The sequence below is a fragment of the Hyperolius riggenbachi genome, chromosome 4 (assembly GCF_040937935.1).
Source record: "Hyperolius riggenbachi isolate aHypRig1 chromosome 4, aHypRig1.pri, whole genome shotgun sequence".
In the NCBI taxonomy this organism is placed as follows: domain Eukaryota; kingdom Metazoa; phylum Chordata; class Amphibia; order Anura; family Hyperoliidae; genus Hyperolius; species Hyperolius riggenbachi.
The window spans coordinates 284,509,814-284,534,734 of NC_090649.1; the positions used below are offsets into that span (position 1 = coordinate 284,509,814).

Here is a 24,921-nt window from a genome sequence, read left to right on the forward strand (position 1 = left end):
AGTTTGTCTTCTAAATCAAGCTATGCATCTTGGTGTCTTTTTGTAAGAACAAATCAAGCTTTCTTTTGGTATCTAATAATCATCTTTAGTAATGAATACATCCTCTGGGGAGGTTAGATTTAACCATTAGGCTTTTTATTTGAGATTTATGCAGTATACCCAGATAGGTTATGGAGACCCAGTAGTTCTTGGTCACCACGGCTCATCTGGGTATTATGTAGTACTGGTCCAAGCCCTATATCCCATAGAACCATATCAATCCCTGCCATGCACTGATGAGGAGCAGAGTGAAAAACTGCAGAGTACAGAGTCCAAAACAGGCTGTCTGCGTGTTGGATTGTATAAGCTATAGGCTTGCTATACAAGCGGTCCTGGATGTGAGCCTGGCTTCACTGGCATAAAGAGATTTGTATATTCAGTAGTGATGCCTCATGGGAAACCACAGATGCTCACGTAAAGCTGAATAATAAATACTCTACTGTGAATAGAGTACTTGATGTAGGTACAGGGCGGTGTCACAGAACATCACAACCATATGGTTTTACATAATTGAACATGCTTAACCTCCTTGCCGGTTATCCCGAGCTCAGCTCGGGGTAACCTGCGTAGGAGGATTTCTCAGGCCCCGCTGGGCCGATTTTCAAAAAAATTTTTTTACTGCACTTTGCTAGCTGCGTGCAGTTTCCGATCACCGCCGCTCGATGCCGATTCACCGCTACCCACCGCACCGCGCCGCCCCCCCTCCAGATCCCTTGCGCAGCCTGGCCAATCAGTGCCAGGCAGCGCTGAGGGGTGGATCGGGATTCCCTCTGATGTCCCGACGTCCATGACGTCGGTGACGTCATCCAGCCCGGTCGCCATGGCGCCCGGGGAAGCCCAGCAGAAAATCCCGTTCTGAACGGGATTTCCTGCTCACTCTGATCACCGAAGGCGTTCGGAGTGGATAGGGGGATGCCGCTTGTCAGCGGCTATCATGTAGCAAACCCTGGGCTCGCTACATGATTTAAAAATTTTTTTTTTTTAAAAGTGCTGCGCTGCCCCCTTGCCGCCAGAATTGGCGATCGGCTGTCATAGACTTCTGCCTATGAGATCCGATCGCTCTCTTGTCCCCCAGGGGGACAGCCGTGTGACACGATCGCATGCTGTACATGTAAATACACGGCGGTTTTGCCGTGTAACAGTCTTCCGAGCGGCGATAGCCGCTTGGAGACTGAAGGCGGAGCTTAGCTCCGCCCACCAAGCGGGAGATGCGCGCACAGGGTGCGCGCGATCTCCCGTAAACTGCTGCCCCAGGACTTTACGCCAATCGGCGTTAGCCGGTCCTGAGGCTGCCGCCGCGGCAAGCGGTTAGAAGGAATCTGAATTAGCAGCAGAGATATGGGTTTAATATCCTTTCCAGTACAGGAAGGGTTAAGAAACTCCAGTTGTTATCTATGCAAAAGAGCCGCTGAGCTCCACGACTTTCAAAGTCGCAGAGGGCTCTGTCTTCTGAAGCTTGTTATCTCAAGTGTCTGTCACTGTATTTTTTTTTCTACAGAGGAAAGTTTATTAGCCTGCTCTGTGAAATCATTTAGAATGTTGAGTGTAATGTGTAAACTGCAAATATTTGAAAATGATGCAATGGCATAAAAAAAAAACCTATATGACTGAAAATAAAAATATGAGAATATTTTATTTGCTACTAATGTTCTAGTAATTATCGGTACTACACAACCAATTCATTATATCATATATTTTTTTCGCTTCAGTGTGACTTTAAACTCTGAAACCAGGGCACAACTATAAATGACTGTGCGTGCCTTGGCCCTCTAAGGTCCACCTTAATGGCAATCAAGCTGTAAGACCCACACCATTCAAAATCAATATCTCTCGCTGGAGCATACTAATTGGTTTCATAGGAATTTGGCACCCCTACAAAAGCAATGAACACATCCATTCAAGCCTACCTGTTTTCCAAATGCTATTGCTGCCTGGATAAATCATTATTAAGTCACACAGAGGGATCTTTGAAATCTTTCTTTTCTCAGAAGCTCTTACATTGCTGGATCCCACATTATTCACATGGGCTTCCAAGCCTCTAGTTGTACTAAGATGAAACCTCAGTCTATCCCTGAAGGTGTCTAATAGAGAAATAAAAAAAACAAAAAACAAAAGGGCATAGGAAACTGTTTTAAAGCATTACTGGTCTCCGGGGGTTTTACTACCTGCATTAAAAGCACCAATCCACCATCTTAAAGTGCTATCAATTCTGCTCAGTGCATTTAATTATGGTTTCCCTAAGTAAGCTTGAAAGGAAGCTTGAAAGAAACAAATAGCTGAACTGACTAGATAAATAATTGATGAGATGAATGTAATATTCTAGATCAGTGTATCTCAAACCTGTCCTTGTGACTCCCATATGGGGCAGGTTTTGCAGGCAACCTCTTATGCATAGGTGGGGTAATTAGTGTCTCAGCTAGGTGGATTCCATGTAGCTGAGACACTAATTACTCCACCTGTGCATAGGTGAGGCTGCCTGCAAAGCATGGACAGTCACGAGGGAACACACACACACGCACGCACGCACACACACACACACATTCCCTGTTTCCCTAAAACCTTTTTCGTTGTTCTGTTAACTGGTAGTACTTTAGTAATATTTTCAGATTTTGGAAGGCCTTCACAAGTGATCAGCTGCATAACATTTTTGTCTGTTTATATGAGCAAAACACCTCTACGTAGTTCCGTATGTGTCCACTAATACCGTACCGTACTTGTGGGCTGTTCCCATGAATATTAATCTTATTTTGTTAGGCTGTAAACATTTTAAATGCTATCTTTATCCATCTGGCCTACATACAGTTTGATAATAATAGGTAAAATAGATGATTTGCATTACAGCTTGAAGGTCAAAAAGGTTATATTGAAGCACAAAAGGATGCCTGGGAAAAGCATCTGTCCAGTGTTAACATAAAAGCATGTATGATAAAAGTCCATTTACCTCACTTAACAATTCAGTGTTTTCTGCTGCAGAAATCCTGTTTGAAAAAAGTTTTCCTGTGCATGTTATAAGCAAAGGAAGACAGTACTGACAGGTTAAACACAACAATCAATATAACAAGGGAATATTTTCTTTAAATACATACCCATTCTGGAATTCTCCTCCAAGTGGTAAGGGAAACAAACAGAAGCATACTGCGAGCCTGGAGGACACATAAAGAATAATATGCAGACATTCATTTTGGTTGATGGACAATGTTTATATTTTGGTTGTCAAACTTGTGCCACTGTATTGTCTTGGTGAAAATGTGTATAGCTTTCTTTACTGTGGACTTAGCTACTCTGGTGAGTGGAGATGACAGACTATATGGTTTGTCCGTGAATAGTTGCACATAATACAGATGCTTCCATGTCCAAAGGTATACAGGGAATTTTTACGTGTTTTACGTTGATTACTTTGACATCTATAGGGATAGTGCAATGTCAAAATTTTCACTGGAGTGGAGCTTTGAGGGATTGGATCCATGTATGGTGGAAGCATTGTAAGTGGAAGCATTGTAAGCATACTGTAATGCTGGGGGGTCATACTTTCTGACCACCCAGCGCAACAAGGCTAAGTAGCTGGATAATAGAAGAGGCTCCACAGATGGACACAGGAGTAATGAACAAGGGAGCAAGATTGCCCAGAGCAACTGCAGCTCTGGGCCGCCTATCAGGCTAGATGCTATGTGATACAATCAGGGGTCTAGTCCTGGAAAAAGAAGTGAGTGGACTCACCTGGAGAACCTCTGCGCGGTGCGCCAAAATGGGCGTGGTCAAGCACACCGTGGGCGTGGTCATGGGTGAGGCCAAATATACATGACCTTAGCAGTGATGTAAAAGGTCTGCCAAGGAAGTTTGAGCTCTGCCGTAGTGTAGCCCCCAAAAATTGATGTAATCTGACAGCATTTCACCAAAAAGACACATAATCTGGTAGAAGTTCCTCCAAAATACAGATAATATGGAAGTGGTTCCCCCAAAATAGACAATGTGGCAGCAGCAGTTCCACCAACATACACATAATTTGGAAGCAGTTCCCCAAAATACACGAAACCTGACAGCGGATCACCCAAAATACACGTAACACCCAAAAGACATAATCTGGCAGTAATGGTCCCCCAAACATACACAATCTGGCAGCAGTTCCCCAAAATACACGTAATCTGGCAGCAGCCGTTCCCCTAACATACACATAATCTGGCAGCTGTTCCCCAAAATACATAACAGCGGTTCCACAAAAATGCAGATAATCTGACAGCAGTTCCCCCAAAATAGGTACCCCCAGGTAGCCAGGTCTATAGGTGTCCCCAGTATAAGTAGCCATGAGTATAGTAGTCCCCAGTATATGTAGCCAGAGGTATAGTTGCCTAGTATATGTAGCCAGGGGTATATGTGCCCAGTATATGTAGCCAGTGGGATATGTCCCCAGTATATGTAGGCAGGGGTATATGTCCCCAGTATATGTAGGCAGGGGTATATGTCCCCAGTATATGTAGGCAGGGGTATATGTCCCCAGTATATGTAGGCAGGGGTATATATGCCCAGTATATGTAGGCAGGTGTATATGTCCCCAGTATATGTAGGCAGGTGTATATGTCCCCAGTATATGTAGGCAGGTGTATATGTCCCCAGTATATGTAGGCAGGTGTATATGTCCCCAGTATATGTAGGCAGGGGTATATGTCCCCAGTATATGTAGGCAGGTGTATATGTCCCCAGTATATGTAGGCAGGTGTATATGTCCCCAGTATATGTAGGCAGGTGTATATGTCCCCAGTATATGTAGGCAGGGGTATATGTCCCCAGTATATGTAGGCAGGGGTATGTCCCCAGTATATGTAGGCAGGGGTATATGTCCCCAGTATATGTAGGCAGGTGTATATGTCCCCAGTATATGTAGGCAGGGGTATGTCCCCAGTATATGTAGGCAGGTGTATATGTCCCCAGTATATGTAGGCAGGTGTATATGTCCCCAGTATATGTAGGCAGGGGTATATGTGCCCAGTATATGTAGCCAGTGGGATATGTCCCCAGTATATGTAGGCAGGGTTATATGTCCCCAGTAAATGTAGGCAGGGGTATATGTCCCCAGTATATGTAGGCAGGGGTATATGTCCCCAGTATATGTAGGCAGGTGTATATGTCCCCAGTATATGTAGGCAGGGGTATATATGCCCAGTATATGTAGGCAGGTGTATATGTCCCCAGTATATGTAGGCAGGTGTATATGTCCCCAGTATATGTAGGCAGGTGTATATGTCCCCAGTATATGTAGGCAGGTGTATATGTCCCCAGTATATGTAGGCAGGGGTATGTCCCCAGTATATGTAGGCAGGTGTATATGTCCCCAGTATATGTAGGCAGGTGTATATGTCCCCAGTATATGTAGGCAGGTGTATATGTCCCCAGTATATGTAGGCAGGTGTATATGTGCCCAGGTAGCCAGGTGTGCCCCCAGCCCCCCACCCGGAGGGAGCAGAGCTGGGAAGGCGAGCTATAGGGACAGCGGGGATGGGCGGACATCTCCCCCCCCCCCCATCCCTCACCTTTGTGCTCCCCTTCCTGCCTCTCCCCTCCGGCGTTTTTAAGTGTCGGCCCAGCGGCGAAAGTGGGCGGAGACTTACCTCGTTCCAGTCGCATGGGACGCTCCGCTCTGTGTGCGGCTAGAAGACCAGACTAGCCGCACACAGAGCGGAGCGTCCCATGCGACTGGAACGCAGGAAGTCTCCGCCCACTTTCGCCGCCGGCCCGACACTTAAAAACGCTGGAGGGGAGAGGCAGGAAGGGGAGCACAAAGGTGAGGGATGGGGTTGGGGAGATGTCCGCCCATCCCCACTGTCCCTATAGCTCGCCTTCCCTGCTCTGCCCCCCTCCACACAAGCCAGGGTGAACGGCGTTCACTTTGAAGAAAAAGTGGGTGGACGCCGTTCACCCGCGTTCACGCAGGACTCGACCCCTGGATACAATACACAACAGACATAGTCGGTAACAGGCTTGGGTCATACACGTTATTTCAGATGTCAGTCGTATTGGAAGGATTAGGCAGATTTGTAGTCGAGAAGCGGACAAAGGTCGGTACACAATACAATATTACAATAATACTGACTGACTTGAGTACATATATATCGTGCTGATGCGAAATATATGAAATGTAGCTCTCAAATAACTCACTAGCTAAAGCACAAGTAATGACAGTTAACAAGACAGACAACAGACAGACAGATGGAATGCTCAGCCAATCTAGTCACTGTTACAGCGACGGCAACATTCACACTGACATAGAAAAGACTAACAGGTAGGAGCTAACTAATGGCAACCGCTGCTATAGTTCGTCCTCAAGAACAAGACTAGAAGGAATACTAACAGTCACCAACGTGGTGCTAGCAGAATCTAACTATCAGGATCAGAAGGACTTCACTGACACCCAAAGGTCAGCAAATGTCCAGCAGATATGAAAATACAATGAAAATACAGAGCTAGGCATTATACATTTACAATAACAACTTTCACAGCATAGACCCAACGACAACTCAGAGAGCTGAACGCAATGTCGGGCGGGGGAAGGAAATGGGAGGCAGACTTTTATGCTGGCATCAGCCAATGGATGCAGGTATGTAAATTCCCACACAGCTGAATGGTAATCATTCAATCCTGAGCTGGCTTTATTACCATTTGCTAGCTAGCTGTGATTGCAAAGGACTCCCATAAGAAATACATGCAGTATTATGTAACAACATGCGTGCAGGAAATCCAGGGCTATCCGGCCGCAGCTCAGCTGCAACAAGCAATTGGTGGAATGATGACAGCATCCTGAGCTGCCCAGAACTGCAGAGCGATTGCAAATGACAATTAGACTTATTGCGAATGCACAACCGAATGCAAGCAAATAAGCCAGAACTGTCCGTTTGCAGCTCCACTGCAACGGACATAATACGCTACAGGAGGGATCCTTACACATACCTTTTGAGAAGAGCACGAAATATTATATAACTGTATTATATTTTACAACATTAAAAAAAAAAAAAGAAAACAGACTGCACTGGAATAGAACTTTTATATCATATTATTATCCAAATGACTGATTTGGGATTTGTCAGTTAGTGAAAGTCCTCCGGTTGAATTTGGCTTGCTGTGAACATGATTCATGGATATAATGCAATTATTATGGTCCAGTACACTTGCTGATAATACATACAATACATCCTGCTATGTTTGCAATCTGCTAATCCCCAGCTTGCGGCCCACAGTACTTACTGGGAGGCTTTAAACACTGCAATAAAGATGTAAATGCACATTACACTGGTAAAGCTCACTCAGTCCTCGTGTGTTTACCTCATGTAGGGGATGGCAGAACTAAAAATCGAGGCAGCTTTAGAATTATCCCAGCTGTGGTTTTGAAGCCTCCCTCACAATTCTCAAAATGTACAGCAAACATGGAGTTTGTATTATTTAAACATCACATCTACTTAAAGGGACACTTAAGTCAAACAAAAAAAATGAGTTTTACTCACCTGGAGCTTCCAATAGCCCGCTGCAGCTGTCCGGTGCCCTCGCCATCTCCCTCAGATCCTCCTGGCCCCGCCGGCAGCCACTTCCTGTTTCGGTGACAGGAGCTGACAGGCTGGGGACGCGAGTGATTCTTCGCGTTCCTGGCCACAATAGCGCCATCTATGCTGCTATAGCATATATCATATACCATATAGCAGCATAGAGGGTGCTAATGTGTCTGGGAACGCGAAGAATCACTCGCGTCCCCAGCCTGTCAGCTCCTGTCACCGAAACAGGAAGTGGCTGCTGGCAGGGCCAGGAGGATCGGAGAGAGACGGCGAGGGCACCGGACAGCTGCAGGGGGCTATTGGAAGCCCTAGGTGAGTAAAACTCATTTTTTTTGTCTGACTTAAGTGTCCCTTTAAGATGTATAATGCTGATCACATTGCAAGCATGTCTGATTCCACTTGGTGAACAGGTTGCTATGTAACACCTTTTACATACCATTCTTCATGTGGAAATGAACCCCCTGGCCCTTGAATGCCATATACCAATTGGAGATATTTAATAAGAGTTGTTTTTTTATATCCAGCCATATATATGTTACCAAATAATGCATGCAGGTATGCTAATACAGTATGCGATATGCTGGGCTGTATTCTTTATTTGACTTTATTTCAGTGTAAATGGTTTCATGTGTTTTTGTGCAGGTAATGTGCTATGCCAGCATTTATGAAGCTGTAGTATGGTATTAAATCCAGTTTCTGAAAAAAATGCTCTCTGGCTTTGAAGTTCCTCTCTTTCTGTAGTGATAAAGGAAAGTAAACCAGTATTTGTGTTATTTCTGATTTGTGCAAATTTTTGTTGGCCCTCAGAAGTAGCCTATGTCTGGTGTGTGTTTGATTTTGTAATTTTTACAGTTCATGGTTTTTTTTTTCATTTCAAGCCCCAGAATGCCATTTGCTTATCTCTGTTAAACAGAGCATGGTGTTTTCAGAATCAAACTGCTGTCATCAGAGACTCCGTACAGAACAGATTTTATAGCTTTCTGCTTCCTATTGCCATTATGAAGAATGCCCATCCTTTTTGTATTGATTCTGGATAACAAAAACAAAGCTAGGATTGTATAAATATTGGCTGAATTTGGTTTGAAAACTACATTTAAAGCCCAACTGTGGGCAAACAGCTGCAGTTGAAATACTGCATATGTGGCTGGATAGTGTACAGGTTAAGGGCTCTGCCCCTGGCACAGGAGACCAGGGTTTAAATCTCGCTTCTTCCTGTTCAGTAAGCACGCACCTATTCAGTGAGGAGACCTTGGGCAAGACTACCTAACACTGCTACTGCCTATAGAATGTGCCCTAGTGACTGCAGCTCTGGTGCTTTGAGTCCGCTAGGAGAAAAGCGCAATAGAAATGTTTTGTGTCTTGTGAAATGTTTTACCTGCCAAAGCATCTGTAATTCTCACTATCCAGAAAAAATGACAACATTTAAATGTCTGCAATCCAGTGGTGTCCAACTCCAGACCTCAATAACCAGGATCCTTGTATTATAGATGAATGAAGTTTAGTGGGGTTCACCAAGTAAAATGGCTTTAAATACTGGCATAATTACAGCACTTGAGGACAGGAGATGAAGAATGCTGGATGATAGTCAAGGCTAGATTTATCATTTTTCTGCCCCTAGGCCAAGTATGGCTCATCTTTTATGTGCAATAGTGCCTCTCCCATTCCATGTGCAGCCCCCTCTTTCATGCGTATCATCCATGTACTGCAGCCTCTCTCTTTCATGAACAGTCCCCTTGGGCATCAGCTTCCCTTTTTCATGTGTTGCTTACCATTTTCAGCCTCCTATTTCATATGTATATTTCATGTCCAGTTGCACCCTGTGCTACATGTACACTTGGGGGTGGCAGCAGGACAATTTCCAATAGATTTCTTTCTGAAATCTATTGGAAATTGGTGTGCAGTGTATGGGCAGGCAATAGGTCCCCCTTTGATCAGATTTGATGATCTTAATCTGAAGATTTCTCACTGACAGTTTACTGTTTTAATCTTTTGCGTTGTCAGTAAGTGTTCTCATCCTGGTTCTAAACGTTCTGCTTTAACTGATGACTAATGTGATGCAATACTCTGCTACTATTTTTGGCGGTATTATACCACAAGCATGTAATGCATGTATCAGATTTCATTGTTTCTTTATGTGACCATCAAGCTGATTGATTTAAAGCAAGGGAGAGAAACAGCATGGAAGTGCATCTAAGGTAAATGTATACTGAATAAATCACAAAAAACAATAGCAGTTTTGCCCACCAAACATAGCAAATGGCTCACTTAGTGAATACCAGCTGAGCAGGCTCAAGGCAAATTTGCGGTATAAAAGATCCAGCCTGTAATTGAATGATTTTTCTCAAGCAGTAACTCACTGCTCCAATTTTATATCCTACTAAGTTCTCCAGGCTGGAGCAGAATGCAGAATGGTGATATAAGACATCTGGCCTGTGCTCACTATTAGACAAAGGTTTTTAACGGTAATAGGCTCTCTGCAAACTATGATGAAGCTTGCTAAATGTTTCTGAAATACTGTCATGCCATTGTAGTCATTGCACACACATGCAGTACAATTATTATAAAAATATCTTGCTTGCAAGTGTGTGCAGACTTTGGGACTTACACAACCACCATTTTTCTAGTATTTAGCAATAGAAAAGTGAAACGTACATTTTTGTACACAGTAGCGAGAAATGGCAGCGCATCCAAAACCAGGCTGCATCTGAATGGCTTAACAGCAAATAGGCATGCAAAGCCTCTAAAAGGCATAAATGCATCCAATAGCACTTGTGCTACAATTTACTTTAATGGAGGATGTTTGCTTCCAAAATAGTTAGTGTGTACAAACATTTGTACTAGACCCTTCCACCGCAGTGAGGTCATCCTATTGGAAGGGACCCTAACATGCTGACATCTGTTTGATCTGGGAGTAGTCAAGTAGAGGAAGGCTCTGCACACCATCTTGCTGTTAAGTTTTTAGCAATAGCCACCATCGCTAAATCTAATCCAAATTTTTCTGGGTCACATAGGTTCTCTGTTGTCCCTCAGTGACCCCCAGCCTGGGAGAGCATTAGTAAATCAAATGCTTTGTTTAACCTGGTAGAGCTGGTATTCTCTACGTCAGTGTTTCTCAAAATTTTATTGGTATGTACCCCTTTTAAAACTCTGTACTCACCAAGTACCCCCTAGCATAGTAAACATTATCACAAGAACCCCTTGACAAATATATATTTAATCACAGAACATGGTAATTGGTTCTAAACAATTTTCAAGCATTTACTATTGCTTTTAAATTAGCTAAATACTAATTTGGTGTTGATTAAATAAGACGTATCATTTTCTAAAACTCTAAATTTGTTATTTTTGGTTAAGTATATCAAGCCCTAGTACCCCCTGGAACCATCACCAGTACCCCCTGGGATACGCGTACCACACGTTGAGAACCTAAGTGAACCAGCCAAGGAAATCTATGATTGTTCTGTTATTTCTACAGTGCACAATTACCACTGTGTTCCTTGTCCTATATCGCTCCCCTCCTGTTATGGCCCATACTCACGGGCTACAATTGTCGCCACAACATGCAGGGCGCGCGTGTTGCGGCGACAGGTCGCCCGTGAGTATGCGGCGTTGCACGCACGCGCACCCCGAACTGTCGCCTGTCGCTGATGTCGCCAGGCGATTGAAACTTTCAATCGCCTGGCAACAGTCGCCGCCGCAACTCCGCCGCAACTGTCGCTAGTCCGCGTGAGTACGCGGACTAGCGACAGCAACATAATAACAAATAGACGGCGCTTCCGGCGGGGGGAGGGACAACAGCGACAGCTTCCGCCGCATCAGTTGCCAGGTCCCTCCGCCGTGTGTATGCGGAGGGACCTGGCGACGAGCTGTCGCTGGCCTGTCACGCACACGCTCCCGTGTGCAAGCGACAGGCAGTTTAGTTGCCCGTGAGTATGGGCCATTAGTGTTTCTGTACCAAAGACCCTGGGACTTCAGCTAGGAAAGCTACCACTGACCAGCATTGTGGCTCTCCCCACAGCCTTGGGCTTCCAGTTTGACTCATTGTACATTTTCCTGGCTGATTTTAAGGATAGTCATTAGCATTTATTAATACAGTGTGTTAAAAAAGTAACTTTTACTTTGTGCTCCAAAATATTTATCTTCCTAGTAACACTGAGTACGGCCTTAGAAGTGATTTTATCATTGCGGTTGGTGTTATTACACTGTGTTCCTGTGACATTCAGATAAAAAAGAATCTTGTGAAAAATAAGAGTCGCTGTGGTGCCTTATTCTGAGAATATGTGTTTTTCAATTATAGCTTAGATCTTTTATTTTCACTGCTGTGTATTTTTAGAAAATAAAAGCTGCAAGCTTTCAGCTAATATGAAAAAGATAGAAAGCCATCCTCCGGCTATAGGCCTTTTGGAACTAGCAAGGGCAAAGCTTTGTGTGTTCAAAAGGAATACAGAAATGTATTGGTAATGATGTGTGCGGCAGCCGAGATTGAGCTATTCCCAATTTCCTATTGTCCTCATTCTAAGACTGGTGTGTAGGCACATCTGCAGTATTCACATCACAATGGTTTGTATCTAATAAAGCCAAGAGCAATAAGCAGTGTGCAGTACCTCATATAATCTGAGCTAATCCTTTATTGTTCAGAGTTAAAAGCTAAAATCTAACTTGCACACTTTTAAATAAACTAGTCATGCTTTTTTTTTTTATAGTGCAATGCAATCAGCAAAGTTTAGAGCAGCCAATTAGCTGGCAACATGGAGTACAGTTGAATATGATCACTGATTTATTGATCTGCGTCACTTAGGGCACATTCACACCTAAAATCGCAGAACGCCGGCGATTACCGACGGCGTTTTGCGGGAGTGATTTTCCCGCGATTAGCGTGGAAAACTCACTGGACACTGCGGCGGTTTTGGAGCGATCGCGATTAGCGTGCTATGCACGCTAAACACGATCGCTAATTGCGGAACGCTCGTCGCCGGCAAACCGCTGCATGCAGCGCGGTTGCGGTTATCGCTAACCGCAACAGTGAGAACACTGCCACTCGCTACATTGTGTAGCGGTTCTTACAGAACCGCTAGCGGTTTGCCGTGAGCGGGAATCACGCGATTCCTGCTCAGGTGAGAACGGGCCCTTAATGATCTCTTTTAGAGTAAAGCTACATACAAATACCAGATTAAACTTAGTCAAGACAACAGATATAGATTGCCTCAAGTGAGGACCATGCGTGTATCTGTGGCACAACATCGCCTAAAGATCTGGCATGACAGATCTTTAGCAACCCCTGAAGCCCAAATAGCCCCTGATCGCATTTTTCTCACCACTCCACCCCACCTGTGGGAAACTGCTCCATTGTGCACTTGTTGTCCCTCCTCCCACAATAGATGTGTCACTAGTCTGCAGGCTCCATACTTTTTTCCCACCATTATTCTGGCAGAGGTTGATCTTGGCTTCATCTGTCCAAAGAATGTTTTTCCATAACTGTGCTGGCTTTTTAGATGTTCTTTTAGAAGATTCCAATCTAGCCTTTCTATTCTTGAGGCTTATGGGTGGCTTGCACCTTGCAGTGTACCCTCTGTATTTATCTTCATGCAGTCTTCACTTTATGGTAGACTTGGATATCAATACGCCTACCCCCATGGAGAGTGGCTTGGATGGCTGTTGTGATGGGGTTCTTCACATGGAAATGATTCTGTGATCATCCACCACTGTTGTCTTCTGTGGATGTCCAGGTCTTGTTGCGTTGCTGAGTTCGCCAGTGCTTGCTTTCTTTCTCAGGATGTACTAAAATATAGATTTGCCATTCGTAATATTGTAGCAATTTCTCAGATAGGTTTTTTGTTTTTGCAGCTGGAAGGTGGCTTATTTCATCTGCATGGAGAGCTCCTTTGACCACATGTTGTCTGTTCACAGCAAAATCTTCCAAATGCAAGCAGCACACCTCAAATCAACTCCAGGGGCTTGATTCACAAAAGAGTGCTAACTGTTAGCACGGGCGTTTTCGCGCGAATTTTCGCATTGTGTGCGATCGCGAATTTTCGTGCGAAACTATAACATTTTTGCACGCAAATGAGATTTTTTTCGCGAAAATGATACTGGTTTCGTGCAAAAATGCGTGTTTGTGCGTGAAACCGTTATCATTTTGCGCGAAAATTCGCAATCGCGCGCAATGCGAAAATTTGCGCGAAAACGGCAGTGCTAACAGTTAGCACCTCTTTGTGAATCAAGCCCCAGGCCTTTTATCTGCTTAATTGATAATGATGTGACAATGAACTTGCTCACAGCTGCCTATGACCCACCACACCTGCCCATTGTCTTTGAGACAATTATCAAATTACTTTTAAGCCCCTGAAAGGGAGGACTGTTAAAAAATAAATTAAAGCTGAAAGCCAGCACTTCAACTGCATCTGAGTTGTTTCATTCAAAATTAGTGGTCTCTGTCCAAATATTTATGGACCTAATAACTAAATATATATATATCTTAGGTGTAATGAGCAGTAATAAAGTTATTGTTCAATCAATAGAGACAAAACTTAAATTTCAAAATTGCTGTGGTCCATAAAATAAAAACAACCTGTATATGTGGAATGGTTTTCTTTCACACTGGATCATAAGCAAGAAAAGGGGAATATAAAAATTAATTGCAGTAAGTGATATACCATACCTTGGGGATTGTTTGATTTAATACATCATCGAATTCACCTTTAATGTGACAGATCCATGTAAAGTCCCGTAGACTTTGTTGCTGCTATGGAAATGAATATAATAAATTAAGATCCAAGTCAATAAGAATAGAAAAAGGAATAAATCAAGACCTGACTTGGTAACAATATTGTGTTCACGTACATGACAAACTGTAATTCTTAGCTAGTAAAATGGATTTTCTGATGCCAACAATAACTTAGGTATGAATCTGTTGTGTTAAATCATTCCTGATGCAGAAAGATTGGCACAGATGATTTATGACGGATTTATGTAAAGTGAAGTGTACATTGGTATGATTGGTAGGCATTGCAAGGATTTCATTTCCACAGCACACGCTACTTGTACTCACAAGTTGTAATAATAGCTTTGTGCTTCTTAAACACGTTTTTCTTAGGGCCAAAGTGCCGCTTAACCAAGCATGTTCTGTGGTCATCTGACACTAGCTTCAAACAGAGGAAAGGAAGCTATTGTAACTGTTTTTATTTAATTGTTGAATTCTAGTAGTTGTAAACAAAGTGCAACAATCATTTTTTGGAAAGTATTATTCCAAATTGTTACAATGTCTGATTGTGTACAGTTCTCATGGTGGTCTGCTAAATAGTTGCTCTGCTGGGTAGAGATGTGGGTGCACAGGGTGATTTTTCAAATAAGATGAGGAAGGTACCTGAGGTGTACTCTCAGGTGTAGACTTGAGGAAGAGTGAGGAGTTTGAAAAGGTTTGTGTACTGTTGTGTACAATATAAGATATATCCCCAAGCAAGGGTGCCTCCCTTGTCTTATCTGAATAGTTCATAAGCAAGTGGAGTAGTGAACCACAGGGACAAGCACCGGCAGTCAGGTGAGAATATCCCTAGAAGAAATTGGATAAAGGGTCACCTATTCCAAGTGCACAGGGTGATTTTGTCATATTGTTGTTGGTGTATTTAAAATTGGTTGTTTTATTACCATCATTTTTTAAAACATAACTGTACATTGAGGCAGACTGGGCACTGTCACTTTAACTCGCTTTTATTTCCTCTTCACGCCATGTCTGTCCATGTGTGACTAATATGTTTGCATTGTCTTTTGGCATGAAGAGGAAATAAAAGCGAGTTAAAGTGACAGTGCCCAGTCTGCCTCAATGTACAGTTATATTGACAGTTGTTTTCCGCAATTTGAATTCTGGCTGCACGTCCTTTTGCTTACTATATACGCTGCAATACAAGTGATGTTGGGGTGAAGACTTAATTTAATGGCAGTAGAAGCAGGTACCCTCAAGAAGAATTGCTGAAGTGCCGAGTGTTTGTTTTTTTCTACAGTGTACTTGATTTTTTAAAACATGTCAAACAAGTTTAAGATGTTGAGAAAGTATAATAGTGAATGTATTTTATATTTAGGCTTCACAGGAATTTGTCAAAACCTTACATAAAAACGTATCTGCAAAATTGTAGTTTACCTCCCTGGCTAAAGTCTGCTTTCCCTGCAAGATTTATACACTAGCAGGTGCTAAAAGAGAGCAACCAAGATTGCCTCTGATCCCTCTCATCCTGTCAACTCTATCTTACAACTTCTGCCTTCAGGAGGAAGATACTGGTCAGTGGCAACAACAACTTCCAGGCATAGGAACAGCTTCTTCCCTCAGGTAGTAGATCTGATTAAAAGAATAAGGGGTAATAGAGGCCATCCATAGGTCCTACCACCTAAATAATCACTTACTTTTTTCCAAGCAGCTCCATCAGCTAGTAACCCGACCAGAGGTAGTCGGTGACCATTTAACTGGATCTAGTTGGCCGCACACGCACAGTAATGCAGATCTCCCAGTGTTCTCCCGATTGCAATATGATGCTGGGAGGATGGAGAGAGCAGTGGCACTGAGCTACTTTGCATGTGCTGCACCTTAGATCAAGCTCACATAAATCAATTGAAAAGGATTGGACCAGTACTTACCCTTGTGGGATCCCACAGTTTCTCATTTTTAATATGACCTGTTCACTACCACTCTTTGCCTTCTGTCTCTTAACCCGTTCTATTTACACATACACACATTTTCTCCATCAGGTTATTGTGGCAAACAGTGTCAAAAGTCTTTGCAAAGTCCAAGTACACTACAGCTATAGATTTCCCAAGATCTACTTTTGCATTCACCACTTTATGAAAGCTGAGCATATTTGTGAAACAAGACCTGTTTTTAATAAACCGTGTTGATAAACTGAAATTAGAATATTCTGTGCTATAAAGTCTTGTGTAGGGACTAGATTGTGAAACCCTCTGAAGAACAGTTAGTGACAAGACAATATACTCTGTACAGCACTGCGTAATATGTTGGCGCTATATAAATACTTAAATAAATAAATAAATAGCATCCCTTAGAATACCAGCAAACAGTGTACACACAGATCGTATTTGCAGCAGGGCGACCAGACTTCCCCCCTTTTTTCCCCACTAGGGGGATGTTCTGCTGGGGGGGGGTCTGATCGCGGCCGGCTACCTGCGTGCTGCGGGGGGGGGGCTCCTCAAAGCCCCCCACCACAGCGATATCGGGCCTCCCTCTCTTTCCTTCCCTCCTTCCCCTGGGCGGCGCAGGATGGCGATCCGTCCTGCGCCACCTCTGATAGGCTTCAGCCTATCAGATGCCGGCGATCCCCAGCCAATCAGAGGCGGGGGATCGCCGTCGCTGTTGCAGCGCCGTATGATGTAAACAGCAGGGATTTCTTCCCGGCTTGTTTACAATTAGCCTGCGAGCCACGAGCGGAGGCTCGCAGGCTGTTCACGGAGACCCCCTACGTGAACTGACATGGAAAGGCCGCTCGAACGAACTTGCCGTTTCCATGTAATACCACTTACGACCTGCCACCGCCTATCGGCGTTAGGCGGTCGTTAAGTGGTTAAATGTATAGGTCTGTAGCTTTCTGATTCTGATCTTTTCCCCTCTTTAAAGAGACACTGAAGCGAAAAAAAATATATGATATAGTGAATTGGTTGTGTACTATGAATAATTACTAGAAGATTAGCAGCAAAGAAAATATTCTCATACTTTTATTTTCAGGTATATAGTGTTTTTTCTAACATTGCATCATTCTCTAATATGTGCAGATTACACAACACTCAGCATTCAAAATGAGTCTTTCAGAGCAGTCTGTGAAGTAATGACCTCTACTCTAGCAGAGGAAAAGTAAATAGTCCAGGAACAGTTGAGATAATAAAAGTCAGATAACAGCCCTCTCCACGACTAACTTAGTCGGAGAGCTTAATGGCTTGTTTGCATAGAGATAACAACTGGAGTTTCTCAACTCTTCCTGTACTGGAAACAATTACACTGATGTATCTGATCTTAATGTTTTATTTCTTAGCTGTGCTACACATACAAATCATAATATCATAATTTTTTTTTTTCGTTTCAGTGTCTCTTTAAAGGATACCAGATGCGAAATTTGTAAGAGAAACGGGGGGAGCAGGCATATACTATCACTTGCCGTGATGCCCACCGCTCCCCCCGTTCTTCTGTCTAGCCCTCCATCATACCCCAAAGCCCCCCAGGACCTTTTTCTGGGTCGCCAGAGTCAGCCTTCACTGCACAGCCGCTGGCATGGCTGCACGCGTCTTAACTAATTTCCCAGAAATGCCACTGTACAGCATGTTTCAAGTACTGTGAGAACTACCAACACTACCAGATAAAAAGGATTTGTTGTTATCCACTCCAATCACAAATGAAAAATGCAGGTATTGTGATAAACTATAGAAGCTTAGTCTATGTCAGGGGGTATGCCAAATGAAACTCAAGTAGGGATGGTCAATAAGAAGTAAATAATTTCAAGTTGATGCAATATTATGGAAATTTTGTTTGCAAATATATGCAGCTTAAGGTGAACCTGAAGCAAAAAAAACACTTATGATGCATTGTATGTATAGTATGGATAAGTAGAACAGAAGTAGCCAAGAAAAAGAGTCTCATATTTTTATTTCGAGTTATAGGGTTTTGTTTTTTTATAACATTGCATCATTCTGTCACATTGGCAGTTTTAAAAGTACACACTTTTAAGCTATAAAACAAAGCAGAAATAATGACCCTTTGAACTTTCCTGCAGCAAAACCTTATCTCAAGCTGCCTTTTACTGTTTCTTGGAAGTTTAAGTGCTTCAGAAAACAGGACTGTATACGACCCAAGTTGGGATGAATAGCTCGGAGAAGCTCTTTTGCATATATAGCAACTGAAGTACTTAACTCATCCTGTACTGGAAAACAATATGAGACTCTTTTCTTTGCTACTATTGTTCTATTTCTTAGCTGTACTACACATGCAATTCATTATCTCATAAGCTTTTTTTCGCTTTAGGTTTGCTTTAAAATTGCATTTTACTGCAGCAGGGTTCGATTGGTTCATTTTCAAGCTGCATAAATTTACATACAAAATTTGCCTCATGCAGCATCAACTCAAAATTATTTGAATCTCATTGACCATACCTTCTCACAAGTGTAGCTTTTATTCCTTTATAAATAACGCTAATTATATTAAATTACTGTTTAACCACCCTAAGTTGCTCGTCCATGAATGCCGGAGTGGATAGCTCCGGCTAGGAGCGGTCTTTAACAATTTTTTTAAAAAAAACCATGTAGCTAGCACTTTGCTAGTTACATAATGTATCCGATAGCCGATAGCTCCCCGCCGATCCGCCGCTACCCACCGCGAAAGCCCCCCCCCAAGACGCATAGTGCAGCCTGGCCAATCACCGCCAGGCTGCGCTATGGGGTGGATCAGAAAGCCGCATGACATCGATGACGTCATGCTGTCATGTCCGATCGTCGCCATGGTGACGACAGAAGCCCAAACAGGAAATCACGTTCATCGCGGGATCACGGACGTGTAAGTATCGCTGAAAAAAAAAAAAAGGTTAACAAGAGGGAGCCGAGCCAATAGGGGAAGTCATGTAGCTAGCACTAGGCTAGCTACATGACCAAAAAAAAATATTGAAAAAAAAACCTGCCCACGGCCGCATGGCCACGGGAATTAGAATGCCAGGGTGGTTGAAACAAAAGTAAACTTAAAGAGAACCAGAGACGAAAACACATAATAGATTTATACATACCTGGGGCTTCCTCCAACCCCATCAGCATTGATTGCTCCCACGCCACCATGCTCCGCCTCTATCGCCGGTACCGGGTCCTGTCACTTCCGCCGGACGCGGCCAGTTGTACGCATCCGCAGGGACTCCCTGCGCTTGCGTCGACTGACCCTGACAGGCCAAAGTGACGGGACCCAGTACCGGCAATAGAGGCAGCAGAGCACGGCGGCGTGGTAGCAATCCATGCTGATGGGGTTGGAGGAAGCCCCAGGTATGTATAAATGTATTATGTTGTTCATCTCTGGTTCTCTTTAAAGAGAACCTGAGGCGGTTCCATGGGGGGCAGAAGGGACACAGAGGCATTTTCTCTGTCTCATGTTATGCCACACTGAGGTGCAGTGATGCCGCCCCAGCTGACCAGTAAGAGGGTGCCAGAGGGCATTTTGGAGGATCGGAGGGGCAGAATGGAGAATGGGAGAGCGGTGAGCATCAGGACAGCTCACCATACATCATTGCTCCCCCCCATTTTTCATATTAAGAACGTTTTGCAATGCAAGCTTAAATATTTATAAAATTGTGACTTGATGTACAAGCAAAGTCTTGATATACAAGCAAAAAATGTATATTTGCGTCACGTCATCACAACTGAACCAATGGTTCCTCTCCCTTTTACGCTGCACTATTGTACTTAATCTGAGGGTAGGGACTGTACAAAGCCACATTTTCATGACATCCTCAAAAGCAGGAAAGAGCAACTTTTACTGGATAAGTTCCTTGTTAAATCTACACACAAAAAAGTTTGAGGTGAGTCACCAGATAGCAAAAATTCTGTCAGTTATAGTGAAAGTCTTGTTTACATTTTTTTTGTACAGTACTTAGTATCAAATATTTTTCTATAAATGTTTTTGGATTGTGGAATGAACATCTGAGTTTCCATGAATCCTTATGGGGAAATTTGCTTTGATAAAAGAGTGCTTTGGATTACAAGCATGTTTCCGTAGCAAATTATGCTTGTAAACCAAGATTCCACTGTACTTTATAATGTTACCCATATGCATGTTTGGAAATATACCCATTAACCTCCTCAGCGGTATGGACGAATATATACGTCCATCACCGCTGGAGGTCGCCGCTCAGGCCCTGCTGGGCCGATTTTTGCGAAATAAAAAGCAGCACACGCGTGTGCTGCCTGATCGCCGCTGCTTTGCGGCGATCCGCCGCGAGCAGCGGCGAAAGAGGGTCCCCCCAGCCGCCCGAGCCCTGCGCAGCCGGAACAAAAGTTCCGGCCAGCGCTAAGGGCTGGATCGGAGGCGGCTGACGTCGGCTGACGTACATGACGTCACTCCGCTTGTCGTTATGGCGACGATGTAAGCAAAACAAGGAGGGCTGCTCATTGCGGCCTTCCTTGTTTATTCTGGTCGCCGGAGGCGATCAGAATGACGCTTCCGGAGCGCCCTCTAGTGGGCTTTCATGCAGCCAACTTTCAGTTGGCTGCATGAAACAGGTTTTTTTTAATTTAAAAAAAACCCTCCCGCAGCCGCCCTGGCAATCTTAATAGAACGCCAGGGAGGTTAAAATGGTTGTGCAGTTGCTGGTTGACCTCTAGTCTAGAGCTCAAGAAAAACAACAATGTTTTGACAGGATGGCTCTTTGTAATCTAAAAGTTATTTCAGTACTACAAGTGACTTCCTTAAATCAAATGAGGTGAATAAATACCCAAACTCTTATATACTGGTACATAGACAGTTCATTAACTCCAGTCAGGAAAAAGTTTAACCTATTTGACATTTATTTTTCACATTTGAATAGTTCACATTGCTTGCCTGAAGCTATATATTGTTTTTAGGACAACTGGGTGAATATGATAAAACAGCATTGTATGTTAATTATAAATAATGTTGAAGACCGTCTCTCTGTTTAAAGATGAGGGCCTTTGACACCATTTAGCATCAACCTTAGATATGTATGATTTATCAATAAAGAATACCTACACATCCTGCTTACTTGGCATTGCTGTAAGTAAGCAGGGTGCTTATACTGTACAGTAAGTAACAAATATAAAACCCCCCAAAAAAGACTTGACATCAGTAGTATTGAGCCTACCATGCATATTCATAAATCTAGTTCTGGTGAATTGAAAAGTAGGGGGTTACAAGACACAGCCATACACATGGGACCTGATTCAATTGCAAACATCACAAGCACTGAAGAGATGTGGACATGACTCACTTGCATATATGGAAATGTTAGATCCAACTGAAGACACTTGTGAGATGGATTTGTTGCCTGGTTTGGCAAATTTCTCCAAAGTGTAGAACTAAGACTAAGGAGACAGTATAACTGATCTGCAGCCTGTAATTATAGGGCAACACTGATGTACCATTGAAAGTGATTAATTCTTCACACCCCATATTATATTTCATCTTTGCGAAATAAAAAGCAGCACACGCAGCCGACACTTTGCCAGCCGCGTGTGCTGCCTGATCGCCGCTGCTTTGCGGCGATCCGCCGCGAGCAGCGGCGAAAGAGGGTCCCCTCTTCGAAAGAGGGCAGCACGGTGGCGTAGTGGTTAGCTCTCTCGCCTTGCAGCGCTGGGTCCCTGGTTCGAATCCCAGCCAGGGCACTATCTGCAAAGAGTTTGTATGTTCTCTCCGTGTCTGCGTGGGTTTCCTCCGGGCACTCCGGTTTCCTCCCACATTCCAAAAACATACAGATAAGTTAATTGGCTCCCCTTAAAATTGGCCCTAGACTACAGAACTTACACTACATAATATAGATATATGGCAATGTTAGGGATTAGATTGTGAGCTCCTTTGTGGGACAGTTAGTGACAAGATATATATATACACACACTGTACAGCGCTGCGTAATATGTCAGCGCTATATAAATACTAAATAATAAATAAATAAATAATAATAATAATCTGTTATGTAAAACAGACAATCCTATAGGGGATATGCAAATCCCTTTTGTCAGTGTGTGTAACAACAGTAATGTCTGTTTGCTTTTAATGCTGATACGCACATCGAAAAAAAGGGATCTGCGTGTCCCTGAAACGTTCGTCTGTTCTGTATAACAGGAAAAATTGAATGTGGAGTCTTCAGAATAAATCACTTTCATTGATAGGTCGAAGTGGGCAAATGTGGTTACATGCGGGCCTGGTTACATGCATAGGCAGTGCTGGCCTATTTTGGTCTACACACTTCATCTTCATGAGGATCACACAGGCAGAATGCGTGTGGTTCCTTTTCTGCCTTTATTTCCCCTTTTAACCAAAAAATTCAAAGAAACTAGAAACACTGCTAATAACACACTGCTAATAACATATGTTTAAACTAAACTCAAGGTGGGACTAGTGTGCTTTTTAAGTGTCTCCTCTAACCACCCTTCATAAGACATTTTATATTTATTTTATTTATTTAAGTATTTATATAGCGCTGACATATTACGCAGCGCTGTACAGAGACATTACCGCAATATAGCTGAAGCAGTTTGGCTTGCTGCTGGTTGGAGAGGGGGGCTACATGCTCTTTCTGACCCTTAAATCCCTGATCACACGGTCTGGATGTTTGGTGAAGGGCCTGAACAGCTAACACATAGATGTAAAAGAAAGGAAAAACACAATTGACAGCCCCCAATAGTGTATTATTGATGATAAAGGAATTCCAAGGTAGCAGCAATAAGAAATATACTCACAAGTATGGGTTGCCGGGTTCAGGCAACCACTTAAAGCACTTATGGGGATATTAGGCCTGTCCCCACTAAAAAGTCGCTGTCTGTAAAAGGAAAAAAGGGGTGCTTACCTATGATCAATTTTACTCTGCTGGCACCTCTGTTTCCATTGCAGCTAACACATAGGGCTTGATTCACAAAGCGGTGCTAACAGTTAGCACGCTGGTGAAAAGCCCTTTATCACGCCTAAACTCAGTTTAGGCATGATAAGTTTAGGTGTGATAAGTTTAGGCGTGATAAGTTTAGGTGTGATAAGTTTAAGTGTGATAAGTTTAGGTGTGATAACTATAGCAACAACTGGGTTAGCACCGCAGTGCACAGCTGATCAAAAAGCAAGTTATTTTGGTGCGCCGTTGATCTGTCATAGCAGCAATGCTATGCTGTGTGCCCCGCATAGCGGTAATTCGGGCTCCAGCGGCTGCCACACCCTGAATTACATCTCCCTCCGAGTTGCAGCAACTTGGAGGGGAAATAGTATATAATAGGGATGCTCGGAAAATTCCGCGGAATTATGAATTCCGTGATTCCGGCCGGAATTAGGTTAATTCCGATTCCGGTAGTCATATCAGAATTCCTATACCTCTCAAACGTAATTCCGCGGAAATTTTATAATTCCTACGGAATTTTCAGGAATAACACAAAAATCTCTCTCTCTCTCCTCCTCCTCCTCCTCCTCCTCCTCCTCCTCCATCCATCCATCCCTCTATCCCTCCATCCCTCCATCCATCCCATGCAGTAGGGAATTGCAGATTTTCAAAACAGCTTATATACCATAGCTGGGATTTGAACCCAGAACCTAGTGTGTAGTAGGTATCTGTCTTACCCTCTAGACCATGACCCACACTACATGCTAAAGCTGGCGGTAGCATAAACCATACTTCCATTATGATCAATTCGATAGAAAAAGTAGCATGATTAAGGATTTGTACTTTTTGAAAAGCATGCTTATATACCATAGCTGGGATTTGAACCCAGAACCTAGTGTGTAGTAGGTATCTGTCTTACCCTCTAGACCAGGGGTCCCCAAACGTTTTGGGTTGAGGGCCGGGTCAACATACTTCAGACCGCTGGTGGGCCGGAGTAAACATAAAATGATGTAGAAGTCTTTGCGGACCAGACAGTGAAGCATACCCAGGTGACAATCTGCAAGCCAATTGGACAGCAGTGTCACCTGATGTGGAATTTGATTGGAAACCAGCAAAATTTCTGCTTTCTGGCTTCCATGTGGATGGGGGGTGCTGCACTGCTATTCCATATGTGGACCACCAATATTTAAAGATGTAGCTGACTGCATTTATAAGCAATACATTTTCTGTGGGGGGGGCCGGTAAGAAAGCCTTAGGGGGCCACATTCGGCCCGCGGGCCTTAGTTTGAGGACCACTGCTCTAGACCATCAACCACACTCAGGGCCAGGCTTTAGCATGTAGTGTGGTCAGAGGTGGGACAAGGTCCTTCAGCACCCAAGGCTGAGACAGCAAAGTGCGCCTCCCCATCCCTCCCACCCCAGCTGTCACACACTGATTGCTATTACACTAAGAAGTGCCCCAGGCCCCCCCCCACCCCCAACACCTTAATCTCTACTTATCTGGCTTGCTGTCGCTGCCATGTATCACCTTTTCTTATTTCTTTCTGCTTCAAACACAATTGGGAATGACAGCTGAATGAATTGTGCACCCCCTCCTACACTGCGCCCTGAGGCTGCAGCCTCTCCAGCCTCAGCCTTACTAGTGGGTAAGACAGATACCTACTACCATGCAGTGTGGTTCATGGTCTAGAGGGTAAGACAGATACCTACTACACACTAGGTCCTGGGTTCAAATCCCAGCTATGGTATATAAGCATGCTTTTCAAAAAGTACAAATCCTTAATCATGCT

General features: G+C 43.6%; 1 protein-coding gene across 1 annotated transcript in view; it reads left to right on the plus strand.

Annotated features, from left to right (window-relative positions):
• The window catches only part of SLC35F1 (solute carrier family 35 member F1), a 450,499-nt gene that overhangs the window by 169,606 nt on the left and 255,972 nt on the right, over positions 1 to 24,921 (plus strand). The window lies entirely within an intron of this gene.